This window comes from Amblyomma americanum, chromosome 6 (assembly GCF_052857255.1).
Source record: "Amblyomma americanum isolate KBUSLIRL-KWMA chromosome 6, ASM5285725v1, whole genome shotgun sequence".
In the NCBI taxonomy this organism is placed as follows: Eukaryota; Metazoa; Arthropoda; class Arachnida; order Ixodida; family Ixodidae; genus Amblyomma; species Amblyomma americanum.
The window spans coordinates 127,245,614-127,265,524 of NC_135502.1; the positions used below are offsets into that span (position 1 = coordinate 127,245,614).

The 19,911-nt window shown below is 53.0% G+C and overlaps 1 protein-coding gene across 2 annotated transcripts in view; it reads right to left on the reverse strand.

The window, feature by feature from the left end:
• Positions 1–19,911, reverse strand: part of rdx (BTB/POZ and MATH domain-containing protein rdx) — a 261,129-nt gene that overhangs the window by 154,289 nt on the left and 86,929 nt on the right. The gene's annotated exons all lie outside the window — the stretch shown is intronic.

Sequence of the window (19,911 nt, forward strand, 5' to 3'; positions counted from 1 at the left end):
ATGCATGTTTATGCATGTGGCTTTTATATATTCAGGATAGTGTTAACAGGGCTGTTGGTTCATCTTGAACACAAAAGCCGTCAACTTCAATTTGCAGCAAAGAGACACCAGTAAAGACAAAAGTCATCACTGCTTTTCTGTTTTTTTTTTCGGCTTTCTTCGGCCTAACTTCAAATTGGTCTTTTCCAAGTTTCTGATGCCTATCGATGCCTCAATTAATTTCATTCTTTCAAAACCAGACTTGCAGTGAAATAGATATATTTTGCTGAAAATGTTGACAGTCAGCAACTAATAGCACACTCTTTTTAAAATTCAACACATGTTGAGTTGTATAAACATCAGTTAACAGTGAGCAATGCTCACTTTTGCTAGCTAGATTGTGAACTGATCACCTTTACATTCAATCAGTCTATATTTTACTAATGAGTGAAAATAACTCTTAAACATTGCTTAAAAGTTGTATCAGAGAACATACGCATATATGCCTGTCACATACTTAAATGGCTCAATTTTTATTTCATTTTATTGTGCAACATCATAGACCTCATACTGGAAATCCAAGTTTACAAATTCTTCTTGAGATGTTGGTGTTTGCGCGAGATAAGCAGATTATAGGGTCATTGTATCCTGTTTCCCTGACTGTACAAAGTATTCTTTCCCAGCCTAAGCCAGGAGCCATTGCAATGTAAGCCCTCCAAATCGGTTCTTGCATTTCCTCTACCTGTAATCCACTTTACTGGCTCCCACATCTCATTATGTTTATAGTAATAGAAAGACATGTGTAGACTTTTATGCAATACAAAGGCACCCATATTGTTTTCCACTCACAGCGACATTTGAGAATGCTTTGGAGTTGAACAAAGTATATGCCAGCTTATTTTGTACATGGCAACAATGACATGGCCTTCAGCAGAACTTCCCATACTTGTTTTCAATTCTGTAGTCTGACTTGTGCAACGGCAATATCAGCTCATGAAGATGTGCTAAAGGACTACCTGATGGCCCGCTGTCTCTGTGGAGAACAAAGCGCCTTGCACTACAACCAAGTGATGCATGTCTAAGCCCCTTTGCAGCCACACAGTGCTATTTCTATTTTGGATTTATTAATAGACTGAAAAACAACAAAAATAAGTCACTATTGTTACATTGTCACTGTTCTGTAAAATGTAGAACTGCTTTAATTAGAACTGATTTTACCTGTTCCAAACAACTGGAAAAGTCATAATTTCTTATGTGCATTTGTGTTTGACTGCAGTGTGCTAAAATGTGAATTTTTAATGCATACACAATTCAGACACACACAACTTATATATTGAACAGATAAGCATGTCTTTTGCATTAGCAGTGAGCTGGCTGTATACGTAGTTGGGGGTGGGGGGTTTGTTTACATATTAAAATGACAACTGTGCAAAAGACAGGCCAACAGCCGGCCGATTCGGTCTGCCAAAACCATGTCGTCGTGATGTCTGGCTCTATGTCACACTGCGCCGACGAAAACAGTCGGTCGACTGTCGGCGTCGGCGCCACGTCTCCCACAAGACGACAGTTGGCCGATGGTTTGCCAATTCCCATGTCACACCAGCGAGACAACGTGCGAGACCTCCCACCAACTTGGCCCTTTCTCGTTCTCACTCTTGTCATTTCCTGCTATGCGAAATTCATGGGCCTGGACGCTTCATTTTTAACTGTTTTAAATAAATCTCACCATAGTAAAACAAACTCTTAACACTCGTGATTATATGAACCTATATTGAGTGCAGCCCAGTACTGAGCGGCACTTATCGCTGGGTCAGAAAGGCATGGCTCGAAAAATAAATCCAGTCGCTTGCGGGTAAACAAGGCAGGAGAGATTATTTAAAACTAAAATAATAAAAAGAAGAAAAATTCCCGACCAAGCGGATTCGAACTAGGAACCTCTGGAATGCGAAACTACTGCTATACCCACGACACCATGGAGCACAGAGCAATCCGCGGTTTTCAGAGGTGCTGATAAGAAACACTCAGCAGTGTGACGATAGAACTAAAAAGCAGGCGACCCATGTGCGAAAACTCGGCCGGCGCGCTGCACCGGTCGCTGCTTGCGAATTGTAGCCCCACTGCAAGCAGGGACACACGGAGCAGCAAGCATCGCTGCGCCGCTCGACTCAAGCACTCGAGCTCAAAGCGTACGCTTTGCCACTCGCAGCGGTCTGATTACTGCTTGGCTTGGTGTTGAAGTTCGCACCATAAAAGACAAAATAGAAATATTATCAGAAAGACCGCCTGCTATACACGAGCAGCGACAAAGCATGCTTGCGCTAGTAGCGAGATTTCGGCAACGGCACCGCCTGCGGTCGCGCCAGGCGACGAACTGCGCTGCTGCCTGGCGCAGCACACGCCGCTTCGCGAGTAGCCTGCGCTATAATATCTCTTAATATCGCTTTCCTGTTAGCAGTATAATCTTACCATAAACTAAAGTTATGGTCAATTTCCGCGACACCTTCGGCTGCGGAGCCAGCGGACCGCTGCGGGCGAAAGGCGAGCCGGACCGCAACGGCGGGCCAGCGGCAGCTTGCGAGGCGATTCTGGCGAGAAATTTTGCTCCTATCAGAGTTGTTGCTTTTACCAGCAACTCGGTGTTGATCAACGATCCTCAGGAATGATACATTTGGCACATTTCTCTGTCTGAGCGTTTATTGCTTACGTCAAAAACAATCTTAAGCTGATTTTTATTACGGCGGCGTGCGGTATCCAGGCTGGCCTGCCGGCGAGCAGGCTCGGTTTACTTCACGTTCGCACCAAAAAAGACAAAACAGCCATGCTATCAGAAAGGCCGCCTGCTATATTCGAGCAACGACAGCATGCCTGCAAAACAGCCGCGCTTTCGTCAACGACGCCGCCTGCGGCAGCTCCAGTGCGACGAACTGCGCTGCTTCCCGGCTGCCGTGCTCGTCGCTAAGCCTAGCTGGTTTCGCATCGATGCCGCAGCTCAGGGCGCTTTGGAACTAACCAGCGCCGTAATAAAGAAACTTCTCTAGTCACCGCTTTACTGCCAACCTGTCCCATAATAAAATAAAGTTATGCTCGATTTCCGCGACGCCTTCAGCAGCGGATCTAGCAGACGTCAGGCGAGCCACACGAAGCAGCAGCAGCAGCAGCTGGCGGCTGAAATTTCCTTGTATCGTAGTTATCACGTCAACCAGCACCTTCGCATTGGCCAACGATCCTCAGTAATGATACTTTTTGAGCATTCATCTATCCGAGAGCTTGTTATGAACTTAAACAAACAGCACTAGAGCGGAATCGTGTTCGTGTCTGGTGAATGTTTTAGCTCGGCGACCGATCTCGCGTCGACACGGTCGGCAGTCTGGGTTTGTCGGCGTCGCGGGCGTCAAAGCACGTCACACTACGAAGACATCTGGTCGTCGGACGCGTTGGTGTCGTTGTCGGCCTAGTGTGACAGGTTGGTCTGCCACAGACACGGTGTGCCGACCCGGTCGGCCGATCATCGTTGTCGTGTCGAACTAGTGTGACAGGCCCCTTAGGAAAGGCTGCAAGTGCCATTATTTTTTCTCTATCAGCAGTGCATTAACACTGCAGTGTGCAATTTGGATAACTGACTAAAATATTAAGTATGTAATCTGAACTATTTGAAAAACGTGATTATCCCGGTTATAATTACGGTCGGTTGATAGCAGCCTGTACTGTGGCCTGACCATATATATGGAGAATTCGCAATAAGAATTGCGTCGTTGTTCTGAAATCCTGAGAGTTGCCTAACTTTCAGAGGGGGCAGCCTTCTGTTATTTTCGCAAATCGTCGACCGTTGTGAAAATATCGCGATCAAACGAGGAAGAGTTCGCGATCGCGATATTTTTTGGTGTCTTGGATATAAATGGTCTACATGTCGTTTCCCACACATATCACAGCCGACCACGATTGTACCTTCGACGAAAATCCTGCGGCAAAAAAAAAAAAGCGTTGACGGAACGGATGTCTCGATTACGCCGCAATTAATACGGGCTATCCCTACTGCAAGATATCTGCGTGTTTTTCTACAAGCATGCATGCCTGTACCGCCGCACGTGATTAGACGACAGGCACTGCCGGGCGCGCCAATCGGAATGCTGGGACCATCCGCCTCGCTCGCAAGCGCCAAAGTGATCGTACAACACCTTTCCGCCTCACGTCCGCCTGGCGGCCGAAAACTGGCGGACCGCTCGCGAAGCGGACGAGGCGGAAGGCGCTCCGAAACGATCGTACAACGGCCCTAAGGGAAGGGATAAAGGAGGGAGTGAAAGAAGAAAGGAAGAAAGAGGTGCCCTAGTGGAGGGCTCCGGAATAACTTCGGCCACCCGGGGATCGTTAACGTGCACTGACAAGCCGCAACACAGCGTTTTGCCTTAGCGTTTTGCCTCCACCGGAACGCGGCCGCCGCGGTCGGGTTCGAACCCGGGCACTCCGGATCAGAAGCCGAGCGCCCTAACCACAGAGCCACCGCGGCGGGTGATTGCGTGAGCTTCATTTCGAAGACTACTGGTGGCCGCGCATTGCATACAGGAACCACTTCCACTCCATGAATTAAATTCACGCAAATATCGCACGCTGCACTTGTCAGTATGACCCGCCGCGGTGGCTCAGTGGTTAGGGCGCTCGACTACTGATCCGGAGTTGCCGGGTTCGAACCAGACCGCGACGGCCGCGTTTCGGTGGAGGCAAAACGCTAAGGCGCTCGTGTGCTGCGCGATGTCAGTGCACGTTAAAGATCCCCGGGTGGCCGAAATTATTCCGGAGCCCTCCACTACGGCACCTCTTTCTTCCTGTCTTCTTTCACTCCCTCCTTTATCCCTTCCTTTAGGGCGCGGTTCAGGCGTCCAACGAGATATGAGACAGATACTGCGCCATTTAGTTTCCCCCAAAACCAATTATTATTATTATTATTATTATTGTCAACATGAACACGGCTGTCACTGACTTGTGATAGGACAAGTTTCATTTAATTTTATTACCTTAAAGACCCACGAGTTGGTACATAATGTAACGTGAAGATGTGCACACCAAAAGGGAAAAATATATTTACAGGGAAACAGCTTACAGCCACGCAGCCGAACAACCGGGCACGCGAAGCCCAGCCGCAGAAACGCCCTTCGTCCTCTTCGCGTTCCAAGCGCGAGCGCACCAAGCACGAGCGTTCCAAGCACAAGCACAACCGTAGCATAACTCCCGGCGGCAAAAGCACCGTCCCGGTGCTAAGTGGATGATGTAGCAGGCGTGTGGTACGGTTTGAGACGGACTACATGAACGACGTCAGTCAAAGGGCTAGTGGACGACGTCGGAGCATGAAGAGGTGTAATCTCGTAGGTCACGTCGGTCACCTGACGGAGAACTCGATAAGGGCCACTGTACTGACGTAGAAGTTTCTCAGAGAGACCTACACGGCGAGAAGGAGACCAAAGGAGGACGAGTGAGCCCGGCGGATAGTGTACTGGGCGATGCCGGCGGTCGTAAACTGACTTCTGGTAGGTCTGAGATGCGGTGAGCCGGTCTCGGGCGATTTCACGGGCCATAGTTGCTCGGGAGATGGCGTCACGTGCATACTCTGTGGTCGAGGCAGTAGAACTCGGTAGTAATGTATCCAATGGCAGCGCAGGATGCCGACCAAACAGAAGGTAGAAAGGAGAATAGCCGGTGGTATCATGCCGCGACGAATTATAAGCAAATGTTACATAAGGCAAGGCAACGTCCCAATCGCGGTGGTCGGGCGAGACATACATGGATAGCATATCGGTCAGAGTCCTGTTGAGGCGCTCGGTAAGCCCGTTCGTCTGGGGATGGTAAGCTGTAGTGAGCTTATGCTGCGTGCCACAGGACCGGAGGATATCGTCAACTACTCGGGACAAAAAGTAGCGGCCGCGGTCCGTCAGCAATTGGTGTGGAGCGCCGTGGTGAAGGATTACGTTCTGCAATAGGAAGTCGGCGACATCGGTTGCGCAACTTGTGGGTAACGCACGCGTGATAGCGTACCGGGTCGCATAGTCGGTCGCGACAGCAATCCAACGGTTGCCGGAGCAGGACGTCGGAAAAGGTCCGAGAAGGTCGAGTCCAACACGGTAGAATGGTTCGAGAGGTACGTCAATAGGCTGTAGAAGGCCAGCAGGCAACGTTAATGGTCTCTTCCTGCGTTGACAGAGGTCGCAGGAGGCAACGTAACGCCGAACAGAGCGGTACAGACCAGGCCAAAAGAAGCGGCGTCGGACCCGATCGTATGTGCGGGAGACGCCGAGGTGGCCTGCGGTCGGTAGGTCGTGTAGTTCCGCTAGGACAGATGAACGGAGACGGTGGGGAACGACTAGCAGGAGCGGAGGTCCGTCAGGACGAAGGTTGCGGCGGTATAGGACGCCATCCTGAATGACGAACAGGTGCAATGAAGGATCTCGGCTGGCACAGTTGAGGCGATCAATGAGAATACGCAAGGAAGAGTCTTGTCGCTGCTCGTCCGCGATGTTAACCAGATCGGAGATAGCGAAGAGGCACGGGCCGAGGTCGTTGTCTCCAGGATCAGGCGGCTCTACAGGGTGCCGAGACAGGCAGTCGGCGTCTTGATGGAGACGCCCTGACTTGTAATGAACAGTGTAAGAATACTCTTGGAGGCGCAACGTCCAACGGCCGAGCCGGCCTGTGGGGTCTTTCAGTGAAGACAGCCAACAAAGGGCGTGGTGATCGGTCACTACGGAGAATGGACGGCCAAACAGGTACGGTCGGAACTTAGCTACAGCCCAAACAAGAGCTAGACACTCGCGCTCTGTAATTGAGTAATTTCGCTCAGCTGTAGAAAGGAGGCGGCTGGCATATGCAATAACGCGTTCTTGCCCTTGGTGACGTTGGGCTAGCACGGCGCCAATCCCATAACCGCAGGCGTCTGTGCGAACTTCAGTCGGAGCCGACGGATCAAAATGGGCCAGAATAGGTGGGGAGGTGAGTAAGTCGACTAGCGAAGAAAAGGCCTCCTCTTGGGCAGGGCCCCAGGTAAAAGGGGTGTCTTTCTTTAGAAGGTCGGTCAGGGGGCGAGCGGTGCCGGCAAAATTTTTGATGAAACAGCGGAAGTACGAGCAGAGGCCGACGAAGCTGCGCACATCCGTAGACGACTGGGGAATAAGGAAGTCCTTGACGGCTTTAACTTTAACAGGATCCGGGCGGACACCAGAAGCGTCGACTAGATGTCCGAGAATGGTGAGTTGGCGGCGACCGAATTGACATTTCGACGAATTGAGCTGTAGCCCGGCTCTACGGAAGACAGAAAGAATGCTCGACAGTCTTTCGAGGTGCGTGGTAAACGTGGGCGAAAAAACCACAACATCGTCGAGGTAACATAGACATGTGGACCATTTAAAGCCGCGAAGCAAGGAGTCCATCATTCTTTCGAAGGTAGCTGGCGCATTACAGAGACCGAATGGCATAACTTTAAACTGATATAAGCCGTCCGGTGTGACGAATGCCGTCTTTTCGCGGTCATTGTCATCAACAGAGATTTGCCAATACCCGGACCGAAGGTCAATTGAAGAGAAAAATTTGGCTCCGTGAAGGCAGTCCAAAGCATCGTCTATTCTTGGGAGTGGATAGACGTCTTTTTTTGTTATGTTGTTTAGGTGCCGGTAATCAACGCAAAAGCGCCAGCTGCCGTCCTTCTTTTTAACCAGCACAACTGGTGAGGCCCAAGGGCTCGACGAGGGCTCTATGATGTCTTTACTGAGCATCTTGTCCACCTCTTGCTGTATGATGGTGCGTTCTGTACTGGACACTCTGTAGGGTCGTCTGTGAATAGGAGCTGCGTCACCGGTGTTGATGCGATGCGTGACCACAGATGTTCGAGCCAAAGGGCGGTCATCGAAGTCAAAGATGTCACGAAAAGACGACAGAAGATACCGAAGGTCGTGAGCTTGCCCTGGTAAGAGGTCAGCAGCAATCATTTTTGCATATTCATCAGGTGGTGGGACGTCAGAGTCGCGGCAGTTCGACGAGGGTGGGACGCTTCTCACCGCCGATACGACGCATTCGGCAGCAGGGCACAGCGTGGCGAGCGACATACCTTGTGGGAGCGGCTGAACGTAAGAGGCAAAGTTGAGAACCGGAAGGGACGCTTGATTTGCCGACATGGTGACAACTGTATGCGCAAGGGCAACACTGCGTGTAAAGGGCACATCAGGAACCGGAGTAATGATGTAGTCACCACCGGGAACTGGCGGGACAGAGGAGAAACGGACATAAGTGGCGGCATCGGGGTCCAGGCGGACAAAGTCGGCGGTGCACAGTCGGTGAACAATTGGATCCGGTGGCTCTGAAGGAACAGGTAGAGCGAGTTGAACGATGCTTGTGGCGCAATCTATAAGGGCGGAATGGTCGGTGAGAAAGTCAAGGTCGAGAATGATGTCATGAGGGCAGTGTTCGAGGACAGTGAAGAGCACAGAAGTATGGCGGCCGGCTATTGAAACACGAGCAGTACACATTCCGACGACAATAGACATACCGCCATCTGCAACACGGACCACAGTTGAGGGGCAGGAGTGAGCCCTTTCCTTAGGCGACGGCGAAGACGAGCATTCATGACTGAGACGTGCGCTCCAGTGTCGATCAAAGCGGTAACAGGGACCCCGTCCACGTCGACGTTAAGGATGTTCCGATGAGCATGAAGAGTTAAAGGAGGGTTTTCTGGTTGGGTCGTCAGAGCAGCATCACCCCCAGACGCTGCAGCCATCAGTTTTCCGACCGGGAGCGGGCATATGGGGCCGGCGACGAAGGGCGGCGAGGTCGGGGCGATGGAGATCGACGGCGCTGAGGTGACGACGAACGGTTGGTAAGCGGGGTCTGAGCGTGGTGGCCAGAAGAGGTCGTTTCCGAGGGCGAGGGAGAGCGGCGGGAATATGCAGAACCCGGCGGGTAGCGGCTGTAGGTCGAGGACGGACGGCTTCGGCAGTGTCGAGATATGTGGCCAACTCGGGAGCAGTTAAAGCAGATGGGCCTGTCATCAGGTGTTCTCCATTCATCTGGATTGCGGCTGCGTCGAGGGTAGTATGCACGTTCAGAACCGAGCTCCGGGGACATGCGGCGAGCATATGGGGCACTAACTGAGCAAACAGGTTGAATCCCAAGATTGGCAAATTCTTTGCGAACGACAGCCTGTATAAGGGATACTGCTGGAGTACTGTCTGTTGCGGGTGGATGAAACGCAACGGGGGACATTGCCTCTACTTCTTGGCGCACAAGTCGTGTCAGGCTCTCAGATGTCGGCAGACGGCTCGGTGGAGTCGAGTCTACACAGGACGACGTCGCAGTCGTATTCGGCAACCGCGTGAACTGCGGAGAAATTCGGCGGCTCTTCGCTTGTTCGAACCGGCGGCATTCCTTGATGATTGCGTCAACCGTTCCGCAGTCCTAGTATACAAGAAGGTTAAAGGCGCCATCTGCGATGCCTTTGAGCACGTGACCTACTTTGTCGCACTCTGACATAGTGGCGTCGACTTTCATGCAGAGAGCTAATATGTCCTGAATGTATGATACATAGGACTCTGTGGACGTTTGTGCACGGCATGCGAGCTCCTTCTTCGCAGCGAGCTGACGCCCGAATGGCTTACCAAACAGGTCACAAAGCTTGCGCTTGCAGAGATCCCAGCTGGTGAGTTCATCCTCGTGGGTCTCGAACCATACCCTGGCAGTGCCCGTCAGGTAGAAGATGACGTTGGCCAACTTTAGGGTCGGGTCCCACCTGTTGTGTGTGCTCACGCGCTCGTACATTGCGAGCCAGTCCTCCACGTCGACGCCGTCCGTTCCGTTGAAGGTCCCAGGATCTCTCGGATGGGCAATGATGAACGCCGGGTTGGCGGACGCCGACGGAGCGGCCCCTTCGCTGGTCATGGTTGAAGAGCCGGCGAGCTGACGACCGCTGCGGAGTTCCGTGCTTGCTGTGGCTGTACCCCGCACCTCACACCAATTATGTAACGTGAAGATGTGCACACCAAAAGGGAAAAATATATTTACAGGGAAACAGCTTACAGCCACGCAGCCGAACAACCGGGCACGCGAAGCCCAGCCGCAGAAACGCCCTTCGTCCTCTTCGCGTTCCAAGCGCGAGCGCACCAAGCACGAGCGTTCCAAGCACAAGCACAACCGTAGCAATATATTCCGCTTCCTATTAATGTTTTTCTTGGCAAAATATGCAAGCGCGGCACCAGGACATGGCGAGAACAGGGACTCACTGCGTGCAAACTAGTTTCTCATAGAAAAGCGGGGGTTAGGGCAAGTTTCCGATGGCCCGAACATAGCCTATGCGCGGATATAGGGCGCGAACCCGGAATAGCAGATTGCACCAAAGAAATATTTGTTTTTTGACAATGCGAAAACGAAAGGTTCGAAAGTGTAGTATTTTAAGCGCTAACAATTTATTTGAAAGAATATTCGCCCTGAAAAGTGTGTCTGTTAAACGCAAAAAAAGAAAAAATATTTTCCACGGTTAGCTATATTCGGTGGCATGAAGAGAAAGCCCTCTCACGACGTGGGCAAATCCAGTGATCGTTTACGCCTATGTTTTTCTGCTCATTTATTGCAATGTACAGTAAGCACATTTTATAACAGGACATACTGATTGTAAAACAATGCCTCCTTGCAACATATAATTTGCGAAAACTAGTATTTCTGCAGTCGTAGTCATGTTTCAGGGCCAAGGCAAGTATGACACGCTGTCTTCTCGGCACTCCCACGGTGGATGAAGTGCCATTTAAGAACTCGCATAGACGGTGGCGCCAGCTTTCCCTCTCGGTAATATTTAGAAATTCTATGCTCCTATAGGAGAGGAAAAGGACCCCCTCCCATTTACACCCGTAAACTTAATATTCGCCAACTGGTGGTGGTGGTGAAACATTGCCAAACAATGAAAAGGGCGGGACCACCCCCTACATGGCACGAGGCAACACTTAGGGGCCTGTCCTTACAGGGCAAAGGACAGCCCTTGGAAGGCTATCCGCTTCAGGGCGTCGGTAATTATCCGGCGCTGGTCAGCAGCAGCGGAGCTGGCCAGGAGGAGTCTCCCACTATGATTCTGCCGGGATTTGGGAAGGAAGTACATGTGAGGAGGGCGTAAAGAAAGTTTCCCGGTTTCCCGCAGAGCTCACAGGAGAGGAACTGATGGCGCCTGATGCGATTAATCGGGCCTCATTGTTAGCGACGGCGAGGACCATGCGACAAACCGACAAGTACGCTGCCACGTCCACGTAGGCTACCTCGGAACTCTCACCGTACAGCTTGTGCAGGGCTTTCGGTGCGGGCTGCCCTGCGTACTCCTTCGCGCTCGGGGTGCATGTTCTTAGGGATGGGAAGGATGATGATATGCTTACCCCATGCCTACACATTTCCCAACCCCAACCGCAGACCACCAGTCTGCAGCAACTGCGCCGAAATATAGCTGAAGGGACGCACGGCGACGCTTGTCTCGGTGTTAAGCTGGTGACGAGCGACTGCATGAACAGCAAACTGCATGTAGTATGAGGCCACCATTTTCTCAACAGCTTGAGGGATGGAATGAAGGCAGAAAAAAAAAATTCAGAGTGCACTCAAGAATGCTTACGTGCTGTGAAGGCATTAGTGTGTCATCGTGAGCGTTCAACCTAGACGCAGGTTGCGCAATGAGAAATGAAACGAAGACGCGCCTCCGAACGCTGAATCCACAAAGGTCCGAGTGAAACTCTCGGACACTCGGTTCGAATACCTGTCGCGAGCTAGCCTCCAACCTGAGACGCATGCTATATGAAACGAGAAATCGTATGACACTAACCGCAACGGTGTACGACGAACGGTTGGGTCACAATTTTGATGATACGAAAACTGGTTTTTGAGGATGGGCAATGGTGCAGTAATTGTCTCGCATCTCGGTGGACACCTCAACCACGCATAGAAGTGAAGGTGCATTTGTCGTCGGTTCGAATCCCTGTCGCCAGCTAGCGTCCAACTTGACTAGCACACGCAAGCTATATGCAACGAGAAATCGCAAATCGCCCCGAACGCTGCACGACAAACGATTGCTCACAATTTTTGTACGAATGTAGTCGGGAAAACTGGCGCCCCATTGAGGTCAGTTAGTGGGGGGTATATACAGACGAGCGAACATGCACATGACTGCCTGAAACTGCAGTGCTCGGCTTGCGATACGGCCGCTTGATGACGTCACCATATTTTCTTGCCACCGCTGGGGTTTCCTGTACCCCCTGCGAGTACATACACTAACGCACCAACACACGGCGCCGGCTTTTCTCGTAATGGGGGCTAGTAAGGCTTTCGCCTTAAAAAGAGCGGTGTCCACTAAGGCACACATCTTTCTTCCTGTCTTCTCTTACTCCCTCCTTTATGCCTTCCCTTACGGCACGGTTCAGGTGTCCGGCGAGATGTGAGACGGATACTGCTCCATTTCCTTTCCCCAAAAACCAATTCAATTCCCCTCCGCGTTTCACAAGGAGAGGCTGGCCTTCTCTAGCTCCGCGCTGGCTTAGTCCCTCAACTGAAGTTCTTCCCTGGAAACTCACCCTAAACCGCAAGAGATGCAGCTCAAGTAAAAAAGAAAAAAAGGACGTCGCAGGAATATTGGTTTTTGGGAAAAGGAAATGGCGCAGTATCTGTCTCATATCTCGTTGGACACCTGAACCGCGCCGTAAGGGTAGGGATAAAGGAGGGAGTGAAAGAAGTAAGGAAGAGAGAGGTGCCGTAGTGGAAGGCTGCGGAATAATTTCGATCACCCGGGCATCTTTAACGTGGAGTGACACCGCACAGCACACGGGCGCCTTTGCGTTTCGCCTCCATCGAAACGCAGCCGCCGCGTTCGAAACCGGCAACTCCGGATCCGTAGCCGAGCGCCCTGACCACTGAGCCACCGCGGCGGGTAAGCAAAGGAACACGAAAGTGATTTTCGCGTCAACTATAGGCGTGGGCAAGGCTCTCGCGTGACTGCTGTCCAGAGACGACACCCGTCACCAGGATGCCGGAGCAAACGAAGCGTCGACCACTCCATTCCCGCTGCATCCTCTTGGCCGCGAACCGACCAGCTCCCGTATGCGTCAGCACGGAGCAACCGATCGGGGCAGAGTGCACTCGAGGCATAAGCACTCACTGCTCGAGGAAGGGACGTGGATGGACGCAACCGGATGCCGATCTTCGCTGTACACTTCCGGCTGCCTTCATTCCTTATTTCGTTTGTGTATTATCATCGTTACCAACAAATGCACTCGAGGGTTTCCACGACACTTTTGCACCCGCGCTGAAGGCCTCACCTGGACAACGATAAAAGACCACCACTGACTTCGACGGCGTACACTATACATGGCCGCACAAGACAGGTCATCGTGGCGAAGTCCCTAGACTGGTCCCCATCGATAGAGAGTTTAGGATGTTCATCCTTTATCCAGGTGAAGAATAGAAACACAAAAGAAGACCGGCTCGGTAGAATACGTCCGCAAGTGCAGTCGGTAGGAATGCACTTCTGCAAGGGTTGCACCCAAGACTACCGCGCGCACCTGCCCCCCCCCCCCCCCCCACACACACACACACCCCCGCCCCCAACTCCTCTACCCCTCGCTTCACTGCCGATGGTATAAACTACTGACCACGGCCACCTCGCAGCGCGAACCAAAGTGGTGGTAGCATCGAAGTGAAAACTCCGCAGTGCTATCCCGAATTACTTGCGCGTAAACTTTTGCAACATGGCATGACATGGCACCTAGCATTTTGGAGAGCGATGCAGCGGAGAGCTCGGAATTAAGTTCGACCACCTGGAGTTCGTTGTCGTCTGTTTGAACCCTAAACAGGGGCCTCGCTTCGCTTTGTACGGGGCCAGGCCTCAGCCCCGCCCGCAGTGTACACGTTGAGGCAGTTGTAGACACCCGGCACAGACACAATTCGGTGGGAACGACACGCATGCGGCGTCGCATTCGTCGCTTCGAGAGAGGCGTTAGACTAGGTCAGCAGCGTCTTTGGGGAGCTATACTGCGTCCAACCATTCGGCCGACAGGACGTTACCGCCGTCACTCACACCTTCTCCGAGCTCCACGGCGCGTCCAGGCGCCACCGGTTCCCCCCCCCCACCCCTTCTCTCGCTCTCTCTCGCAGAGGATGCAGCACGGGCTTTGTTCTCATCCCTCGAGCGAGCTAGCGCGGTGATGTACGCGCACCGAGCGAAAAAGGCTGTAAATCAAGCTTCTCCAGCGCTGTGCGCGCGGCGGGACGCCGCCGCCGCCTCCTCCCCTTCCCAGACGGTGCTCCGATGCGGCCGCTACTGAGGTACCGATTTCTGCTGGCGGAAGGAGAGGGGAAGGCATAAAAACCTGTCCAGCGAGCGTATCGGCGTACCGACCGACACGGCAATTCTCGCCGACACGCGAACCCAGGGGGGGGACTATGAATAGAGCTGAGGGAGATGCAGCGAAATTGCAAAGCATCCGCTGTGTTCCGGCCACAAGAGAAAATGGACTACCTAACTGCAACACTTGCAAAGAACAGAGCAACGTTCTCCCTCGCCCCCGTCGGGGATCGCCTCTTCAGACGCGCGCCAGAACTGACGATCGAATGACAGCGCAAACAGGCCAGTAAACGTGCACGCCGCACAGGACGCCAGCCTTCGCGCCACATAAGCATATGCGGCACAGCACACCTGCCGTAGTGGGGAAAGCAAAGGCAGAAAGCTGAGGGCAAAAACGCTACAAGCGAATACTCCCTGCTCGTGGCTTGCTAACAGCGTCCCAGCCTCGCCCGCGAGTTATGCCTTCAGCGTACACACTCAGCACCGGTTAAAGAACTGCCGCCTGACAGGCAAAGGCACTGTCTGACAAGAGAAACATTACAGTCATACTGCAGGGGAGAAACAAAACAGTGAACAAACAAAACGAAGGCTTACACTCACAGCCAAGTGTGAATACACGAGAACGCTTAGGCTAGCACGACGTGTAATATTAACCAATCATATCAAGAGCGCACCTGATCGCTCCCATTGAAAGGAACAGCAGATGCGGCCCCAGCGCGTTATCCTTGGGAGTTTTTCCCCTTGAACAATTCCAGAAAGCGCTTTTCTCTGCGCGTGAGTATACGTGCTAGTAAGACATCTCGAGGAGAAAAGAGAATGAGCGAAAAGAGGGCTGCATGCTCACTGGGGTGAATCTGCGCGTGAGAATGCGGGGAGGAAGTGCGCGTTCCCTTCGCTTTACGACCACGGGTGTCCCCGCAGAAAGAGGGCGTCTGGTGCGCGAAGCACAAACCTCGGTGGCTCCCCGCACCGGCCAACGGAAGAAACCGCGCAGAGACTCCCCGCTTCTGCGTAGAAGCCATAAATTCTCGTCGCCTTGACCCAGATGGACGCTGGGCTCCCGAGCCATACTCTATGGGCGCGTATTTGCTTTTGCTGGCCCGGAACCAGCTGCTGCCGCCAGCCAAGGTGTGGCCCCTCCTTCGATCGGCCGCTGCGTCCGACACCTTTGCCCAGCATCATACCGCGGCGGCTTCTTCCGCCAGCTCCTCCGGCGGCGCAAACTTAGTTGCAACGTTGCGCCTCCGCTCTTCCGCAACGCTCTTTTTCCCAGGGCTCTTTGCTGCCGGCGGCCGGAGAGAGGGTGCGTGCGGAGAAGACCCAGGTCGCGAAACACGATTCGACGGAGCATTTACCGTGAATCTTGCCACATAATAATCCCGCACCGTGAGGTGTGGGCGGACATTTGCTTGTAGTCTGGTTTGTCAGCCGCCAGCAGATGAACCGCCGAGTGCTGGTTTCCTGTCCATGACTGCACAACAGAGCGCTGCAATCAGGACAGTAGGGCGGAGAGAGGACAGAGCGAGCTCGCGCAGAGTCACGTCGATTGGGGGGGAGGCAAAGTTATCACGACCTGGCGAGAACGGAGAGCCGAAGACGAATTGTGCGCTCTATCAGCGCCGGCTGAAGCGCGAACAGAACAATCCACAAGTGAGCAGCACAACTAGAGGACTCAAGCTGGAGGGCATCTGCGCACTTACCTAGACCGCTTCTCAGAGGGCGACAACGAATGACACGTTGTATTTCTTCTCCTCAGATATGACTGCCGTAGTGTTCCCGCGATAGCGTGTCATTTGGTCGCGGCAGTACACGAAGCAATGGCAGCCACGAATTTCCAACGGGCCGCCCAGCAAGCGGGAAGGGATCCCCTTCTGATCGTCGGCGACTTCAACGCCCCGAGCAGGCTATGGGGGTACCCCCGGGAGGACAGACGTGGGCGGAAGCTTGCGGAACTTCTTTCCACACTTGGACTTACTTTACACACTGATCCCGCCAACCCAACACGAGTCGGAAATTCGATTCAACGAGATACTTGCCCGGACCTCACATTTACACGCAACATACGCCATGCCGACTGGCTGAATACAGAGGACACTCTGGGTAGTGATCACTGTATAATCAACACCACCATTTACATGCGTCCCCTGAAACGCCCACTAACACAAGCTCGTGTACCGGACTGGACGACTTTCCGCACATCTCTACCTATCGTAGATCCCCTCCAGTCGAGATACGACGCATGGTCCAAATCGCTCACGTCTACACTCACGCAACACGAGAAGCAGATACAGCTCACAGAAACACAAACGGACGTGGACAACCACTTGCTCCACCTTTGGGAGGCCCGCCGCAGCCTCACCAAACGATGGAAGAAACAGAAACATAACAGACGCCTAAAGAAACGCATCCTCGAACTCACACAACAAGCAGCGGAATGTGATGACCCCCATAATGCGCGGGTCCACACGGGACGGAGAGGCAAAGAGACACCGTATGGCTCAGTTTAAACAAACAGATATATTCAATAGTTATACATGATTAAGATTCAGAGGCTGGGGCGTCCGAGCTTACGTGCCGACGACTTCATGGGGGCGATGGAGTGGCTCCGGAGTTGGGCTCGAGCGGTTGCTGGCAGAAGCTGCACGCCGACGGGCTTCGGCGCTGAAGGCCCTCTTGGCGAACGATGTCGTCCTGAGCGTTCTTCTTCCGTACTGCTTCTCGATTTTTATATCCTCTTCTCCACACTCCCTAGGGTGAGGACGCCCACGCAGGAGGGGAAGGAGGGGGGCTAGGGCTTTCACTTGGGCGCACAAACATACCACCGCACTTATTGTCTCGCCCCCCTCACGTGTTGAGTCCGAGGGAAAGAATGTTGTCTTCGCGGTAGCGCATAGCGTCGGCTGTGGTACGGCGCGCTCTGGATCGCTGACAGTTCCCTTGTCCTGGAATGTGCCCGGGAGGGCCGCCCCTGAAACCGCCACGCCAATTGGGGAGGATAAAGCCTGTTTCCCCGCGGCGGCGGCGGCGGCGGGTCCGGTTGGGTCCGGTTGGGCTTAAACCCCTTCGTTCTGGTTGTCACTCTCAACGAGCATGGCTGGGTAATTGATGATGCCTGTCATCTGGGTCTCCGTCTACGCCGCGCCGTCGAACGTGGAACCTCGTAGCACACACAAGGAATGTACCTCGTAGCACACAAGGAATGTGACACTCGCTCACCCTCCAGAAGAATGTTCTCCGAACATTTGAGTCCCTGCAGCTCCCCTTGTCTTTCTGAATCGCCTCGCACAGTGCGTCCGACAAAACACTTTTCGCTGCACTCAACACCACTGCACAACACGATATGCCTCCGCTGTCATAACTGGCGTCTCCAGGGGCAGCACTGATCTTCTTTTACAGATAAACATGAAACTCAGCACCCAAGCCTCTCCTTTCTAGTCCAAACTGGACGAAATAAATTTACCACAGTTACAAAGGAGCTCCCACTTCTAGCACGATCACGGCACAGACAAAAATATAGATAACGAAAGGAAGTAGGGCAGGTTCTGCATGCGCTCCGCATGCTCTCCTGTGAAGGTGTTACTTAAAGACAGAAAGGTTTAACTACTAACTCCGATAACTTAACACATACGCATATAGCAATGTTATGAGCTGCGGCATTACACAATTCTGACCAGTTCACAACTCCGCTCTGTTTACACCATTAGTCCGACTTAGCTTTCCGATTTCGCAGCGGATATCGGCCTTCATGAGTCATACTAAGTAAGTCTGTGACCCTTTGTCTGCTTTGGGACTCGCGAGGGCTCGTGGCAGGAGCCTCTCCTGGCGTTATCTGCGCGGCAACCTCGCGCGCTTCTTCTTCTAGCAATGCATGAAGTAAATCCGGTGGCATTCTGGCCGTCACCTCTGGCGCCTGCCGAACAAATGCAGGAGAGGGCGTTTCTTGCGAACTATCTGCGCGCTCCGCTTCACTTCTGTCCCCATCAAAATCCGCGCTTTCCCTTTCCTCATTTCGTGAATACTGAACCGGTGCCGACTTGAGGCGATTTGCGTGTATCCTTATCAAGCGCCGGTTCACGCCTCGGACTCTGAAGTTTACCGGAGAAAGCTTCTCGACAACCTCGCACGGTCCTCTCCACTTCGTCTGGAACTTACGAGCTAGCCCAATCTGCCTTTGGCAGTTTTCAATGTACACGCTGTCCCCCACATTAAACGGCGCGTCTCTAGCACTGCGATCGTGCACCTCCTTCCTGCGCTTCGCCGCTTTCTTTAAGGCCTCCTTTGCGATGTCCCTCGCCACTTGCAAGCGCGATTCTAGCTCCACCTTATAGTCGTCCAGTGAAGCGTATGGGACACGACGGGGGCCCTCTGGCACTTCACTAGGCTCGTCCGGGTCTCGGCCGTAGAGAAGAAAGAATGGCGATTCGCACGTGCTCTCGTGTGCTGCGGAATTGTAGGCAAACATTGCATACGGGAGCCACAAGTCCCAGTCCCGCTGGTCGCGCGAAACAAAATGCGACAGGAACCCGGCCACGGTTTGGTTCAGTCGCTCCACCGCGCCGTTGCAAGCCGGATGGTACGGTGTTGCCTGCTTCTTAGCGATCTTAAGCAGGTCGCAAACTCTCCTCATTAGCTGCGACACGAAGTTCGTTCCCCGATCTGTCAAGAGTTGCCTCGGGGGTCCATGTCGGAGCACGATCTGTTCGACAAATGCTCTTGCAACCGTGTCTGCCTTCTGATCTGGGAGTGCTACCGCTTCCGCGTATTTTGAAAGGTGATCGACAAATACTAAAATGTACTTGTTTCCGGAAGTGGTCGCGGGCAATGGGCCCATTATGTCCATACCTGTCCGCTCGAAGGGAGCCGAAACCTCAGAGAACGGCTGAATTGGAGCTGGTCTTCGTCCCTTGGGTGTTTTTCTTTCGAGACAGGAATGACACTTCGCACAGTAGTCTCTAACATCCTGTCGCATGCCACTCCAAAAGTACAAACGCTCCACACGCCTGCGTGTCTTCGCTACGCCAAAATGACCGGCGCATGGCGCATCGTGAAACGCGCGAAGAACCCTTTCTGTCCACGACCGAGGTATGACGACTCTCTCCCAAGCGGTTTTCTCTAATCTCCCTTTCCTGGTTGGCCTCGTGCGCCGACACAGGGTGCCGTCTTTGTCAATGAAATAAGCTAGCTGTTCGGGGTGAGACGGTGCGCCCTCTAAGTTTTCGATTATTCGCTTCAGGTCAGGATCTTTGCACTGCTCTGTGCGTAATTCGGCGGGGTCGACTACGGGGACAAACTCATCTATAGCTGCCACGGCAGCTGTGCGGCTGAGTGCATCAGCATTCAGATGTGTCTTTCCTGACTTGTGCTCAACTTCAAAGCAGTATTCCTGCAGGTGTAGATTCCATCTAGCGAGTCGCGAGCTAGGGTCCCTGACACTCATCACCCATTTCAGAGGATGGCAGTCTGTGACTAGCTTGAATTTGCGGCCGTAAAGGTAGCATCTGAAGTGCTTTACTGCCCAGACAACGGCGAGGCACTCCCTTTCCGTAGCTCCGTACTTTTGCTCTGTGGGGCTGAGCTGTCGGCTAGCAAAAGCAATGGGA